The 16,279-nt window shown below is 44.5% G+C and overlaps 1 protein-coding gene across 13 annotated transcripts in view; it reads right to left on the bottom strand.

Moving 5' to 3' along the window:
- PRRC2C (proline rich coiled-coil 2C) overlaps positions 1-12,728 on the bottom strand; it is a 94,906-nt gene extending 82,178 nt beyond the window's left edge. For 9 of the 13 annotated variants that reach the window (XM_059412440.1, XM_059412443.1, XM_059412441.1 and 6 more), the window contains exon 1: positions 12,489-12,728. The gene's annotated coding sequence lies outside the window, so the exon portion shown is untranslated. The remainder of the gene's footprint in view (positions 1-12,488) is intronic. The other 4 variants (XM_059412447.1, XM_059412442.1, XM_059412448.1 and 1 more) reach the window with 1 other exon arrangement.
- Positions 12,729-16,279: the final 3,551 nt, after the last annotated feature.

Below are 16,279 nucleotides of genomic sequence, written 5' to 3'. Positions count from 1 at the left end.
AGTAAACATTAAAAAGAACCTGCAACCATTTCCAGATGAGATACTACATGCACTCAAGAAATGTTCTACTGAATAAAGAACCTCTAGTAAGTAATAATGAACAGTCAAGTATCAATACGAATATAAAAGGCAAACGGATCCTGTGTAAACCATCTTCTCTGGTTTCTGTGACCCTCTAACAGCTCCTTCTTTTCCCTATCCCTCCACATAAATAAATGTTCACATGCTTTTGCCGTCTCTCTTTACCAGCTCCTTCTATGTACTTTCTCCCTTTCTCCCTTGGCCATCTCATCTCATTTACTGCTACAGTAAGGGTAGTTCCCAAAACTTTCCTTCAAACTACAGTCTTCAGACATACATTTTTAATTGTCTACAGAACAAAATGTCTCCACTTAAATTTCTGGACAGAATTACAAAGTCAAAATGTCTGATTCCCCTATTCATTCATATAAATGTTTATCCTGCACCTACTGTATTATCAGGCACTACTAAGAACAAATGAAAAAAGACATGCTGTCCTCATCAACGGATTGGAGAGAATAACAGGAAGTTACTATGAAAGTGTGCAAAGGCTGAGAAAGGGTCACAAAGAACTGGGAGGAAAGACAGACAAGTGGGCGAACGAGGCACTGCCGATCAGTGCTGAAGCCCCAGCAGAAGCCGGACTCCCAAGGCTGTCCAATCTGAAGGCTATCATTCATGTCCAGCAGCACATCTGGGAATGGGGAGCGATGCAAAGTGCACAGCAGCCAAAATAATAAGGAATTCGAGTTGTGCCACACATGTGTAAAGAAACTCAAGGCGGAAGATGCTGCCAGGAAAATAGTTCGAGTAACATTTCATGGAAGTCTAATCCAGAGAGTAAAGCAGAAGGTAGAAGAGAGTAAGAGACAACAAAAGGAACTGGCAATTTTAATATGACTGTATAAAAGCTCTACCAATAGTCATTACTAAATGCTTACTGAGTCAAGCGTACTACGATTGCTTTGTTCATTTAATAAAAACAAAAGGAGGGGCACCAAGGTGGCTCAGTCGGTTAAGTGTCTGTCTTAGGCTCAGGTCATGATCTCAGAGTCCTGGAACTGAGCCCCACATTGCATCGGGATACCTGCTCAGCAGGGAGTCTGCTTCTCTCTCTCCTCCCCACTCATGCTGTCACTATCTGTCTCTCTCCCTGCCTGTGCACTCTCTCTCTCTTGTTCTTAAGTATCTTTCTTTAAAAACTGACAAAATGTACTAAGTGAGAAAACTAGACGCACAGGAGCTTGTGATCTGAATTTAAGGTTTCAAGTGGGGGTGCCTGGGTGGCTCAGTTGGTTGAGTGTCTGCCTTCGGCTCAGGTCATGATCCCAGGGGCCTAGGATCGAGTCCCACTTCAGACTCCCTGCTCAGCAAGGAGCCTGCTTTTCCCTCTCCCTCTGCCCGCCGCTCTGCCTACTTGCACCTGCACTCTCTCTCTGATAAATAAATAATTAAAATCTTTTTAAAAAGAAAAAAAAAAAAAAAGGTCGGTGATGACAGGGGTTTAGAACAGCAGGCATTAAAAGACGAGCACATACTGTACATGTGACTAGTGTGCATATGTACACATACCCAGAGTGATAAATATGGTAAACTACTTATAATCAGGGAATAGGGATGAAGGAATACAGGAGTTTTTCATAGTATTTTTAAAATTTTTCTGTGAGATTAAGATTATTCCATAGAGGGTGCCTGGGTGGCTCAGTTGGTTAAGCCACTGCCTTCAGCTCAGGTCATGATCCCAGAGTCCCTGGATCAAGTCCCACATCAGGCTCCCAGAGCTAGGGGAAGTCTGCTTCTCCCTCTGACCTTCTGCCCTCTCACTCTCTCTCTCTCAAACGGATAACTAAAATCTTTAAAAAGATTATTCCAAAAGAAAAAGTTTAAAATGGGCACCTAGTTGGCACATGCGACTCTTGGTCTTGAGGTCATGAGTTTGGGCCCTGCACTGGGCGTGGAGCCTACTTAAAATAAAAATTAAAAACAAACAAAAAAAAAACTCACCTGCTTTCCCAAACACGTTCTTCTCCCCAACTTCACCATAACCACTTTCCCTGACGCCTAGATTTATTTTCGTTTTAATTTTATTTAAGTAATCTTTACATCCAATGTAGGGCTCACATTCATGACCCAAGATCAAGAGTTGCATTCTCTTCTGACTGAGCCAGCCGGCACCCCTCCCTGACTCTAGATTTTTTTTTTTTTAATTTCTATTTATTTGTCAGAGAGAGAGAGGGAGAGCAAGCGAGCACAGGCAGACAGAATGGCAGGCAGAGGCAGAGGGAGAAGCAGGCTCCCTGCCGAGCAAGGAGCCCGATGTGGGACTCGATCCCAGGACGCTGGGACCATGACCTGAGCTAAAGGTAGCTGCTTAACCAACTGAGCTACCCAGGCGTTCCCTGACTCTAGATTTAAAACCTTGAACGATCTTCCATGTTTGTCTCCCACTTCTAACATAAAGAGGGATGTAAGCTCTATATGATCTAATGTAGTAATGTCTCTTGAAAGCATTTTTTAAAAAAATCTCAACTCTACAGATATATAAATAACAGGTTGGGAACAAGAGCTCAAAGCACAAGTCACCAAAATTTACCAATGAAGAAACAACTCTAGACAAGTAAAAATAACGTGCCCCAAACTCATACAGCTATGAAGAGACAGAGCCCAGATTAAACCCAGAGTTGACGGCAAAGCCAGTGCCCAGATAACCTCGCCATATGAAAACTGGAATTTAATTTTCATTATAAAAGAGATAAACATCAAATATTTAAAATGTAGTAATAGGGGTGCCTGGGTGGCTCAGTGGGTTAGGCCTCTGCCTTCAAATGGGGTAATGATCTCAGGGTCCTGGGATCAAGCCCTGCATCAGGCTCTCTGCTCAGCAGGGAGCCTGCTTTCTCTCTCTCTCTGTCAAATAAATAAGTAATCTTTAAAAAATTTTTAAAAATAAAATGTAATAATAACATGTCACTTTAGGCTAAGAAATTCTGAGAGTCAAATTTTTATTTTCAAAACTTATTGTATTATAATACAGAATAAAATATGAAGAATCAAAATTATAGTAACAAAATACAGTAAAAATGTATTATATATGTTGTAGAAATACAAAAACATAAAAAATCTAAGACTCGACACACCAAAGACTACTAAAAAAGTGGGGGAGGGGGCTATATACAGAATTGTTTCCCCTCTCAAAATTCGTGTGTTGAAGTCCTAACTCCCAACAGGCCAGATGGTATTTGGAGATAGGCCCTTTGGGAGATAATTAGGTTTAGCTGAGATAATGAGAGTGGGGCCTCATAATGGGATTAGTGCTCTTCTAAGAGGAGACACCACAGCTCCCTCACTCTCCCAACCACCTGAAGACACAGTGTTCTTCAAAAAGCAGCCCTGTGAAAGCCAGGAAGACCTCCCCAAAACCTGATTATGTGGGCACCCTGATCTTGGTTTTCCAGCCTCCAGAGCCGTGATAAATTCCTGTTAAGCTACCTAGTCTGTGGTATTTTGTTTTTTAAGATTTTATTGATTTGAGAGAGAGAGAAAGAGAGAGAGAAAACAAGCCAGAGGGAGAGGAAGAGGGAGAAGCAGGACCTGAGCCCCATGACGTCAGAAGGCAGGTGCTCAACCAACTGAGCCACCCAGGTGCCCCTATGGTATTTTCTCATGGCAGCTGGAGTTTACAAAGACCGCAGAGACTGATGTATTAACCTCAGAAAACATTTAGTCTATCAAACTTTAAACTAAATTTTCCATTTAAAATGAAAAGGTCTTGCTTTGGTTAAGAGACTGGACTGGTCAACTTCTAAGTTCATTTCAATCTCCAATTGTTATCATCACTTGGTAATTCTAAAGTCAGAGCAACATCAAATATTTTAAAGATCACATTTGCTGCTGTAATAGAAAAGCTAAGAATACCACCATATGTTGAGTGCCTCTACTACAAATAGCACTACAGCAAAAGCATTAAAAAATTGTCATTTTTAAAAACAAAGTGTAATATAAATAAATCTGTTGGAATTCTAATCAGAATGGTAGAAGGGCTCAGGCTGTTCTTAGAAACTGAAACATGTGAATCAAGTTTCTGGGGCAGAATGCCTTAACAATCATAAAAGATATGTACTTATCAAAACCTCTGTACCATAAATTACTGTTCTAGCAAAGTAACAAATCTGTGTGTCTGCCATTTACTAAATGAGGTGACTGCAACATTACTCTTTCTGACAACTGACAGTATCTTTAAGCTTCTCATATCACACCATTACTTGAAACGGATTTGGTTTAAATCCCAGCTCTGACAGTTTGTAGCTAGGTGTTTTTATAGCATAATTGTGGCATACGCATATTATGACATAAGCATTTCCCTAGTCATTAAATATCATTCTCAATTTATATTTTCTCATCTGTGGGCTGTATCTTCTAGTCTATTATGAGGTTTAACTAACAAAGTATGTATAAAACTCTTAAAAAATAGTGTCTGGCACTTAAAAGCTTAACAAATGGTAATAAAGTTTTCAAAATTTAAACATTACAAATAAAAACCAAAGCATAAAAGTTTCTTCCTTAACTCCTTTTTGCAAGGCAGGTATTTTGGATGTTACAGGAGGAAAACAGAAGTATTCTCTTTCAAGATCCTCAACTGACATCATGAACTATACTAAACCTTTCATATAACGAACCCGCTGCCTTTAAGGGATGGATTTTCAAGTTTAAATTTTTAAGTGTACAGAACTGTTAGCATCTCCCTCTGCAAATACTGGCTCTGTTCCTCTATCATTAAAATGTCTGTTTTGAGGGGCGCCTGGGTGGCTCAGTGGGTTAAAGCCTCTGCCTTCGGCTCAGGTCATGACCCTAGGGTCCTGGGATCGAGTCTCACATCGGGCTTTCTGCTTGGTGGAGAACCTGCTTTCCTCCCCCCTACCCTCTCTCTGCCTGCCTCTTTGCCTACTTGTGATCTCTGTCTATCAAATAAATAAATAAAATCTTTTTTTAAAAAAGTCTATTTTGAGACATGTAAGCTACCCATCCCTCTTTTTGCTACTTTCTACTTTCATTCTCTCCATGTTCCCAGGCTGTCATAAAAAACACTACAATAAAGCAATATTTATTATGTTATTACTTTAAGTAATCTCTATATCCAACATGTCCAACTCACAACTCCAAGATCAAAAGCTGCGTGCTTTTCCCACTGAGCCAGCCAGGCACCCTATTCCTGACTTTTTAATCCTAACTCAATAGTTCTTTCTTCAGCAGGAGAGTACTTTTTCTGCCTCCAAAATGTGATGTATCTCATCTTTCTACATTCTGTATCCTAATTTTGATGTGAGTTACCTGAATCTACACATACTAAAACTCACAGAATTGTACATGGAAAGTCACACTTTTTATCTAAATTTCAAAAACATACAGAAATATAACCAAACTCTACTTTTGTCAAAGCCTCCTTCAATAACACCTTTTCCCTGCCCCCCCCTTTTTAAAAGATTTTATCTATTTATTTGACACAAAGAGAGAGAATCACAAGTAGGCATTGAGAGGGGGAAGCAGGTTCTCCACGGAGCACAGAGCCCGATGCGGGACTCAATCCCAGGACCCTGAGATCACGAACTGAGCTGAAGGCAGAAGCTCAACCCACTGAGCCACCCAGACACCCACCTTTTTCCTGCTTTTAAGATAAAATTTCTCTGTGTGCCTGGGTGGCTCAGTCATTAAGTGTCTGCCTTCAGCTCAGGTCCTGATCCTGGGGTCCTGGGATCGAGCCCCTCATTAGGACCCCTGGCTCAGCAAGAGACCTGCTTCTCCCTTTCCCACTACCCCAGCTTGTGTTTCCTCTCTCGATGTCTCTCTCTCTGTGTCAAATAAAATAAAATCTTAAAAAAAAAGCAAAACATAAAATTTCTCTATCTGTTGTATTTTCCTGACCTTCAGATGTTAATTCTATACCTCTTAACGTTGTGCTTCTTTAGTTAAGATCTATATATGGTCTGTTTCCTAGTTACCATAAATACTGAATAAGCTACCATGTTCATCTTTAAAATACACTGGCTAGGGATGCTTAGGGGGCGCAGCTGGTTGCAGCTCAGGTCATAATCTCGTCATGGCAGGGCGGCTGAGATGGAGCCCTCTGTTGGGGCTGTGGCCCTCAGCCCAGAGTCTACCTGAGATTCTCTCTCATTCTGCCCCTTCTGCTCGTGCATACACGCTTGCTTGCTCTCTCTGAAATAAATGAATCTTTTAAAAAAATTCATTGGATCAAGTCAAAGCGCACCTGCCCAACTACTTAACCCATTTAGTAAAATGTACTAAGTTTTTAGTTAGTTCCCTGGTGACCATTTCTCCAGTGTCCCCATGTTTTCGGTTTTGTTCTTAATGTATCTCCGCAGTCTTTCGCAGCAGCCATTAGCCTCCACAGGGCCTTGTGCAGATACAGAAACATACCCTTCTGGGAGGACACAAGTAAGCCACTGTGTGAGGCACTGGTGCACTGGGAAAGGAAGGCACGAATCCCCCGGGAGGCCTAGCCAGAGCACAGGACTCTCTGCAAGCAGAGCTCAGAGTAGGCTTCGGTCCTCGCTGCCAACGTCAGCGGCACGCAGGTGTGCAGGACACAAACTGCACAAGCACACCCAGCAGTCCTACGCTTCCAGGTTATTCATCAGTAAAGGGGAAGGGTGATCAAGTATTAACTTCTCCAGCCGCCCATTCTCCAACCACAAACGGATCCATCTCTTACCTTATAAACTCAAGATTTATTTGTAGGGGATCTTCCAACTCCAGAGAGAACCACCCCCCTTACCTTTAACTTTCTACTTTTCATAGTTCTCTTTTCTGTTTTAAATATGGTCACGGCTCATGTAACATTAAAGAATGTAAAATGCAAAACATACATGCAAACACATCTTGCAAGAATCCTCTGAGACAGGGGAAATGCGTATTTTCCCTATTTCACACATGAATAAACAGGTTTCCCCGGCTATCAGAAAGCCAAGAGTTCCTCTGAAACCTTTTGTAAGCTGAAATGGATACAGCAAAGAAACAACTGGCATTAATTTATATGGAAAACTCTTTGTGCTACTCCCGAAACCAAGAAATAACCTCTCTTAGGCTTTTTTGACACCTTACATCTCGCTAACAAACTCACATAACGTATCAGGAGTTACAAACTAGATGCTTACAAACTAGATGCTGAGTAAGGGGAAACAGCCTGGTAGCACCACTCTCGCTGCTCACGGGGCGCCCTGCCTCTACAGTGGCTGCTATTTTTGCTTTTGCCCTTTTCCGGAAAAACAAAAATCTTCTTCAGAACTTTCAATTAGCAAAAGCAGGTAATAATGTTGCCTTTCATAAAAGCAAAGTGGAGTAGTGTGAACCTTCAAAAAGCAGGGAATAAATACCTGTATCTGAAATTTGAAGAAGCCATGTCACTTGACCCCGAAGTTAACAGCAGGCACAAAGGACAAAACAAAAAAGGTCTAAACCTAGGTTTTTACACTCATAGTCCAAAGCTCATATTAAGTATTCAAGTCCCCTAAAAATCAAGAAGTCTCAGTACTCCTCCCTGCCTAACCTTCCTCCCTCATTACTTGACCTAAATTCTTTTAGTGTCACCAAGAATCTCTCAGCCAAATCCAAAGGATACTTCTCTTAGATCCTTCCGACCTCTGCTACATTTGGCTGTAGTAATCCTATTTTTTAGTTTATTCTCTTCCATCCTGATTTCTGTAATGATTTCCTTCTTCACTTATTCATTGTTGCTCTCCTTCTCTTGCCACTGATTGTCTTAGACAGCCTGCTACATCTCTGTCTAAACAAGCACCTTCACTTTGCAGTTCATCATGGAAATGGCTGCCCTGAGTATGTAGTTAAGGCTTTAATTTACAGCTCATCTCCCGCAATGCTGCCACTGCCTGTGATGAGTCCATTTCACTCCAGCCTTTCATCACTTCTGGTCTTCATCAATTCCAAACGTTGCCTGATCTTATCCAGTAATCATTTCTTATAGCATTTATGTCCTAAAGCATGAAATACAAAAGACTACTGATGATATATTAGATGATTTTAAGTGGTCCACAGAAGCATATTTAAAATCATGTTTATTTTGAGGGGCGCCTGGGTGGCTCAGTGGGTTAAGCCGCTGCCTTCGGCTCTCATCATGATCTCAGGGTCCTGGGATTGAGCCCCGAATCAGGCTCTCTGCTCAGCGGGGAGCCTGCTTCCCACCACCCCCCGCCCCATCTCTCTGCCTACTTGTGATTTCTGTCAAATAAATATTCAAAAATATAAATAAATAAATAGTCACGACTCATCTGAAGTTTGGGCAATACTGGCCACTGGGAAGTCCATGCAGGGTGGAACTTAAGCACTACAGATAAGCTCTGAGTCAATGATTCGAATCCTATTTACTAGCTCAGTAAGTCTAGAAGAATTACTTAAACCTCTTTAACTCCCAGTTTTCTAGTTGTATAACAGGGATAAAATAACCTACCACCTAGGCATATTATATAGATTGAAAAAGATAATCCACAAAATTATCTTAGCTCAGTGCCTGGCATGGAAAGTGCTCAACAAATATTAATAATTGCAATTTTCTTTTTAATAATTGCAATTATCCATGTTCTCTCTTGGCCATCATGCCTTCACTTGAAATCTACTAGACAAGTGACCTATACCAAAGACAATTTTCATATATGGATTTTCTGCCCCAAACTTTTATGTCTTTATTTGTATCTTCTGGTATAAATCCAAAGATCACGTGATAACCTTTTACCATTAACCTTTAAAACTGTGAGCATCTTAGCAGTGAGAACCACAAGCCACATTCCTTTGATTCACTAGGCCTTACAAAATTAAAAGAAGCCTTAATGTTTTTTTAAAAGAATCTAAAAATTAGAAAGGAAAATCTGCTGCAAATAAAACATATGTTTATGTGCAGAGTACATAAACAAAGTGTCTGCAAGCCCTTGATACTATTCTAATAGGATATGACAAGGTAATCTTTTGCTCTTTTTTTTTTTTTAAAGATTTTATTTTTATTTATTTGACAGACAGAGATCACAAGTAGGCAGAGAGGCAGGCAGAGAGAGAGAGAGAGAGAGAGAGGAGGAAGCAGGCTCCCTGCTGAGCAGACAGCCCGCTATGGGGCTTGATCCCAGGACGCTGGGATCATGACCTGAGCCAAAGGCAGAGGCTTTAACCCTCTGAGCCAGCCAGGTGCCCCTTCTTTTGCTCTTCTAAGGTATCTGTCAGTTGAATCTTAGTCGTGGGTCAATTCTTCTGTTTCCCACTCTCACACATTCAGTAATAAAACCTAGGTATATGCTAACCACTCATTGTATATGGTAATGTGGACATGGTAACAATTCAGTAAAGGAAAACAGACTAATACTGGAACACAGGTAAAAAGAAAGTGTTTTTTTATATTATACATGCTCCACAAATGCTGACTATATACCCCTCCTTTAATGCAGAGCACCTAGCAGCACCACACTGGGGTGAGAACATTACATCACATTAACAGTGATAACTTAATTGCTACCTTGTTTTCAGACTGTCAGTAAATGCTAACCATATAAAAGTTTTTGTCTGCCAACTAGACCACTGCTGAAATTCACTAATAGCCCTTGCTTCATCTCATTTGCCAGCAAACATGCACATACACAGGCCCTAAAACCTGACTGGCATTCTGTTAATCTACAGCAAAATAACTACAAATGTAACTGGCAAAAAGATCAGTTTGTATTTAGCCTTTCTGGGGATGGGGGGAAAATATACAACAGAATATGTACTGAAGTTACCCTCTGTAGAAAATTCCTTTACCCACAAAGATGTCCTGACTGATGCATCAAAGGCTTTATTATTGAGAAATCTAAAATGTTATGACTCAGAAAACCAACATTAATTCTCAAGCTTCTAAGCAACAGTTAACAGTTAACACTGACTAAGATAAGCTATCACCATGTTACCTTTTGGTAAATTGACAAATCTCACTTTACTGAAAGGGTATTAGTCATACATAACTCAGTGAGACACAACTCTTGGATCTCCTTCACTGTAAGAGTAGGGTTCTATACCAATTTGTGTGACATTTTATCAATAATCAATCCTTGTCTTACACAAATATGTCATAAACAGCACCTGAAGCAAGTTACTCAACTGGTGTACAAATTGAAGCAGTATCTGAATGGAGGGCAAGAGGGAAGGGAAAATAATATAATCTTCAAAGACATTTTACCAACAAGGGTGATGGGGTGGCATAAGGGTAGTGGGGAGACAGGCTGGAATGAGTCAGACTTTTGTATTTTCAGATGTGCTCAACATACTGAACCCAGGGTTACTGACTGTAGAGCATGAAGAAATCTCCAAGAAACAAAATCTAGCGTGTAAGTGTTTTAAAAAAAGAAAAGAAAAGAAGGAAAGAAAAACTAATTCCCAAAGAATATACGTACTCCATTCTAAGAATATACAACTTACTGCTCAGAGAGTACTTTCTTCTACCAATATTCTGCCAATTCACTATTACTATGTACTAAGCACAGTAATAAGCCCTTTACACACTTTATCTTTATTAATACTACAGCAAACCTTGGAGGGAAGTACTATTATTATCATCACCTCCATTTTACAAATGAGGAAATATTTTATCTATAACAGAGGCCAGATCTCAAAATTTACAAATTGTATGCCCTACTATAAAGAGTTTTAACCACCTGGCCTTTAAATAGAAAAAGGTAGGAAAACTAGCTTCTATCCTATCCCCAAAGTAGTTATAACTGTTTTCTTCATCTTGCAACACTTTCACCATTGTATGCAACAATGTTTCTATACTGAAATCAAACGAAAGAAAAAGCTAGGTTAACAATGCTGCATCTTTAGTTACTACAGTTCCTACAATCATAAGGAACAGGAAGGCAGTTTGCAGGCCCAGAGCACCCTTTGGATTTAGACAGCCCGGACTTGAATCTCTACAGCACCACCAATAACTCTTGAGTGACCTTGGTCAAATTAATATCGCAGATTTCATTTCCTCATCTGTAACATGGGAGGATGATAGCAGCAGCCCAAGAAAAGATCATATATGTTACAGGACTTATTACTATGCTCAGTACACAGTAAAACGTCAAGTAATGGTGGAGGGAAAACAGCCACATACATAAGCTCACCAAACCAAATATAAAAGTAAAAACAAAAAGCCTAGACTACCTCAAGTCCATTACAGATAAAAAGAAAATTAAGATTTCACTACATGCGAAAGATAAAATCCACATTCAACCTATTCCTAATTATTTTAGGGGATCGGTGCATCCGAGGCGGGCCAGGGGCGACGCTGCGGTACGTCTGTGACACACACCTAAAAATGGCTCCAGTCGGAGCAGCATCTTAATCACCAACAGAGGAAGTTCCATGTACTTTAAACCAACGCGGAGTCCGACCCGGTGGGCGCTGGAGTATCAGCCCGCCGCTCTAAGCGCAGGCACTTCATCACGAATCGTGATTCTCCCGGGGCGCTCCCCAGGAAGACCTTACAGCCCCGCCGCCCACCGCACCATCAGTTCCAAGCACCCCAGCCGGGCAGGAGTCCACGAGCCCGGGCTGGAGCTCGGCCCATGCAGAGATCCGGGTAGCTCTCAGAAGCCAGCAAACAGCAGGCATGCTGGAAACCTCAAAAAAATCTCAAACCAAGTCAAAGCAAATATGCATCCCTTTCAAGGAACCAGGCGCACTACCCTCGGGCAAAAGGACCAGGTATCAGGGCCCCATCGGCTCCCCCTGCCCTTTTCTTCAAGTCCCCACGGGGACCTTCGCCCTAACCCCCGTCATCCTAACGCGGCCTCCGAGAGACGGGGCTGCAGATCGGCATCCCCTGCGCAGGTCAGGGGACGGCGAGGCCTAGGGTCCGAAGGAACGACCGAGCCCTGCTCTGGAGTTGGGCAGCACGTCCCCGGCGGAAGCAGGGCTGGCCCCGATGCCCCGCGGCCGCGAGCAGCCGGGTCTTTAACCACCCCCGCGTGTCTCGCGCACCGGCGCCCCGCGAAGCCCGCCCCGCCCGCGCGCGGAGCAGCAGGCGCCGAGGCCGCCACGAGCCCCGGGGCCGCCGGGGACCACCCCACACGCGCGCCCGCCCGCGGCCGACGGGACTCCCTTCCGCCGCCGCACGCGCACCCCCCCCGCGCAGGCCCGCGCCGCGGCCGGGCGGAGCGACCCCGGCGGAGCGACCCCGGCGGGTACGGGGCTCCGCTGCAGACCGCATGGGGCGGGTCCGACTCCCGGTTCCCGCGCCGCGACCCGGAGGCCGAGACCTCCCGCGACCGACGACCCCGGGGGGCACGGCCGGACCCACGGCCGCCTCCCAGCGGCCTCCCAGCTCCGGCCGCCGGGGTCGCGGCGCGCTCGCACGCCCCGGGCCGCCCCGCGCCGGCCCTCCCCGGCGGGGCCCGCTCGGATCCCGGGTCCTCCGCCCTCGCCTTCCTCACCGGCCAGGGCGAGCGTCAAGCGGAGCGTGTGCGCGCGTCGAGTCTCCGCCGAGCTCGATCGAGGGAAGGGGAAGGGGGCGGTGGGGGCAGGGGCGGCCGGAAGGACCACCGCACCGGGGGAGCCGAAGCTGCGGATGGACGAACCGCCAAGCACTTTCGCCGCTTCCCGAGAGGGAGAGAGCGAGCGAGAAAAAGAAGCAAGATGGCGGCCAGCCAGCCCCTGCGTGCTACGTCACGCCGCGGCGTACGTCAGGCCGGTCTCCGCAGGCCCGCCCCCGGGCGCAGAGACGGCCGGATCACGTGCAGCCTCCGTGGCGGCCCGACCCCGGCGGAAGGCGACGGCGCCCCCTGCCGGAAGGAGGGAGTTCCTGCAGCCGCGACTGCCGCGGCGCGGGGGGACCTGGGCCCCGGGAGCCTTGAAGACACGCGACGGCCGCGTCCGAGTCTCGGGACGGTGCGCGCTCTTGGAGCCGCCGGGCGGGCGTCGGGGTTGGCTCCGCCGGCGGGACGGCCCTGTGCGCCCGCGCTGCGCTCGGCCTGATCTTGGACGTTGCCGTGGGACGGTCTCCCGCTACTTTCCGGGAACGTGAAGACACTAGTCGTGATGCCCGAACCTGCCGTGGAGGAGCGTGGACAGACGCACTGTCCCCGCACTGGACTCTTCGCCCCCGCCGCATCCAGATGTGTGCTCGACGGTCCGGGAAGTGCGTGGGCCGTGATGCGCTCCTGCCGTAGCCCTGCTGTGAAAACACCCGCGTCTGTGCGTGTCCGTACAAAAGACCCAAAACTATGCTCCGGGTGCTAATGACGGTAACGTTAACAGTAGTGTTCTTAGAGCAATCAGGTCTTTTAAATATTTTATGCATGCCTGTGATTTCCTGATTTTATAGTCAGAGATCACTCTTAAGGTGTAAAGAGAAGTTTGTGAGTCGTAAGACTGTTAGGATACACAAACGATAAATGTGTGCATACTCTGCATCTACGGAGTGTGTGTAACTATATATGGTATTTGCTTATGTTTCAACAGGCATCACCTATTCCTTAGGTTTTATTTATTTTTTTAAGGTTTTATTTATTTATTTGACAGAGAGAGAGAGAGAGAGAGCACAAGCAGGGGGAGCATCACTCAGGTGACTCCACTGGGCGGGGGGCTCCACTGGGAGCTCCGTCCCAGGAGCCTGGGATCGTGACCTGAGCTGAAGGCATGGGCTTAACTGACTGAGCCACCTAGGCACCCATTTAGGTTTTAGAATAACCCCAAAACAGGTTCTGCTAATGAATTGCTCTGTATTAGGAGTAAGTTACTTAGTATCTTTTAGATTCAGTTTTCTCATGTGTAAAATGGAGATGATACCTACTTAGGTCAACTGTACTTCAATTAAAACATAATAAAATGTTCAAAAAAAGTAATAAAATATTTAAAAATCTTTTAAAATATTTTCTTTATTTCAGAGCGAGAGTGTGAGACGCAGAAAGAGCATGAGCAGGGAGAGGCAGAAGGAGGGGTAGAAGCAATCTCCCACTAAGCAGGGAGCCCACAGAGAGGCTTGATCTCAGAACTCTGGGATCATAGCTTGATCCAAAGGCAGATGCTTAACCCACTGAGCCACCCAGGCACTGATAAAGTATTAAAAAAAAAAAAAATTATTCCGAGGCACCTGGGTGGCTCAGTGGGTTAAGTCTCTGCTTTCAGCTCAGGTCATGATCTCAGGGTCCTGGGATCGAGCCCCACCGAGCTTTTGGCTCAGCAGGGAGCCTGCTTCCTCCTCTATCTCTGCCTGCCTCTCTGCGTACTTGTGATCTCTCTGTCAAATAAATAAATAAAATCTTTAAAAAAAGTATTCTTCCACAAAAAAATAATATTTACTTCTCAAATTTGTGTTATTTACTCACCAGGTATGTACCAGGTGCCTACTGTACAGTCTAGGGACTGGGGATATAAAGGTATAGAACAATTAAGACCTTGGTCCTAAGGCAACAGTCTACTGATACAGATGCAATAGGTTTGGATGTGTGCAATGAAGGAAACAAACAGGATATTAACATAAAGAATAACCAGGGAGAAGAGCAGGAGGAATTGACTTTAGAAAGTGTGGCCACTGAGTACCTTTCCAAGAAGGGGCCTTTTAAACCGGGACCTAAATGATAACAAGAAGCAGTAATGCAAAGAGTGGGTGGAAATTGCTCTGGACCAAGTGAACTGAAACTGCAAATGCCTTGGTCTGGGAAAGAGCTTGGAATGTTCTAGGAACTAGGAGAGGAGTGGGTCTGGAACTTAGTCAAGAGAGAGTGACACATGATGATACGAGAAGGAGAGATGAGGGCTGGATTCTGTGGGGTCTTAGAAGCCAGGTTAGGGAGTGCAGAATGTCATCTAGGTGCAGTGAAAAGCTTTTAGAAGATTTTAAGATGAGAAACACAGGATCGGATATTTTATATTTTAAGATCACTGTGAGTGAAGAGTGTGAAAAATAGATTGTAGGGAGGCACAGAAAGAAACCAGCTGCCCCGCTAGGCAGTAAATGAAGTAATTACAGTGGTGAAGAATTAGAGTGGCCTGGACTAAAATGGAGGCATGGAGACGGAAAGAAGCAGACAGATTTGGCATATAATATTTGGAGCCAAAATATACTTGCTCGCGGGACATGATGGCTTTGAAATGTGGGGGAAGAAGAAAATCAATGACAACAGAGTTCTGGCTTGAGCGACTGGGTGAATGACAGCAACACTTATAGAGATTATGGTGTTGGAAGAGGGACGCAAAATCACATGGTTAGTGGAGCAATATCACGAAGGAAAATTGGGAGAAATTAAATTTGGGGCGTGTTAAATTTGAGATGTTCAGGTACTGTCTAACTATAGATCAAGTATGCCGTGGACATGCCTGTCGAGATCTGAAGGGAGGTCAGAGCTGGAGAGAGAGATTTGAGGCTCAGCGATACGGATTTCGGACTCCTACACACACATTTCACAGGCAAGTGTTTCAAATGGTCGAAGCAGAAGAAATCACTTAGGGAGAGAGCAGGAAAAGAGGAGAGAAACGGCCAGCCCTAACACCAGCAATACCTGAAGGTAAGTGGAGGTGGAGAATGTAGCAGAACAAAGAAGCCAGAGCACTGGGAAGCCTGAAGGCGATGATGTCACAGAAGCTGAGAGAGGAGAGAATTACAAGATGGCATTTCCTGTATGTGAGACGCTGCTGGGAGGTCCAGTCATATAAAGGAGCCAAAAGTGTCCAGTGTGTCTGGCAAACATGGAGGTTACCGGTATCTTTTACAAGAAGTTTTGGTGGAGTAACAAGGTCAGAAAGTCATATGATGGTGAGTTGAAAAGAAAATAGATGTTGAGAAAATGGGGATTATGGATAAAGTTATTTCCAGAACTTGAATTTTGCCAAGACAGAAACACAAGGTAGCTGGAAGGAATGTGGAGTGAAGAGAGACACTTTTAAATATTGGAGAGAGTAGATCATGTGTGTATGATGATGGGAATAATCCAGAAGGAGGTCGGTAACAAGTATGTAGGAGACAGAGGGAACCCTAAGGAAGGGAGGTCCGTGAGAAGGTGTGAAGGGGTGGACGGACAATTTACCTTTGGAAGGGAAAGTAGGTGCAGCTATAGGGAATATTCATGATTCCGACGGGAGGTCCCATCGATGACTTCTGTTTTCTCAGTGAAGTAGGGAGGGAGGAAATCTGCTGAGATGGCGTGGCTTGTGGGAGTTTGAAGGGAAGATTCAAAAGTCAGAGAGTGAAAAATTAAGCCTACTGTGAGGAACAGAGTAGGACTGG

Source organism: Mustela nigripes, chromosome 10 (genome assembly GCF_022355385.1).
Source record: "Mustela nigripes isolate SB6536 chromosome 10, MUSNIG.SB6536, whole genome shotgun sequence".
Lineage (NCBI taxonomy): Eukaryota > Metazoa > Chordata > Mammalia > Carnivora > Mustelidae > Mustela > Mustela nigripes.
This window is presented reverse-complemented; position numbering and strand designations above follow the sequence as displayed.